Here is a 498-nt window from a genome sequence, read left to right as displayed (position 1 = left end):
ATGACGAGGTGGCCGAGCGGTCTAAGGCGCTAGATTCAGGACTACCTGGTTCAGACCAGGATGAGAAATTTCTAGTCCGTAAGGGCGTGGGTTCAAATCCCACCCTCGTCAGCCAGGAAGAGTGCGGAGGGGGACGTCTTGCACTCAAATCTTATTATTAATGTGTGGTGGAGACCGCTCGGTAAATACACACATCTCCTTCAAAAGGCGAGCGAGGTTTACTGATATTCAGTAGGCTGTCGAGGAAGCATACGGGGCTACTATGGTGCATCCGCGGCATGTCGTACCTGGCTCCCATTCGTGAAGTGGCCTTGTGCAATAAGATTACAGTTATTGTTCATGTGGACATCCTATTCACACGCATGCTAAGTGTACACACATAGCTCTTCCCCCACTCATCANGCTTATCATGACTGTTTGGATCATGTGCTATGTATAATTATATAATGCACATATGCATGCTCATCATTTCGTTGTTTGTGGAAGTTGAAACACGTG

The sequence above is a fragment of the Volvox carteri genome, assembly GCF_000143455.1.
Source record: "Volvox carteri f. nagariensis unplaced genomic scaffold VOLCAscaffold_43, whole genome shotgun sequence".
Lineage (NCBI taxonomy): Eukaryota > Viridiplantae > Chlorophyta > Chlorophyceae > Chlamydomonadales > Volvocaceae > Volvox > Volvox carteri.
This window is presented reverse-complemented; position numbering follows the sequence as displayed.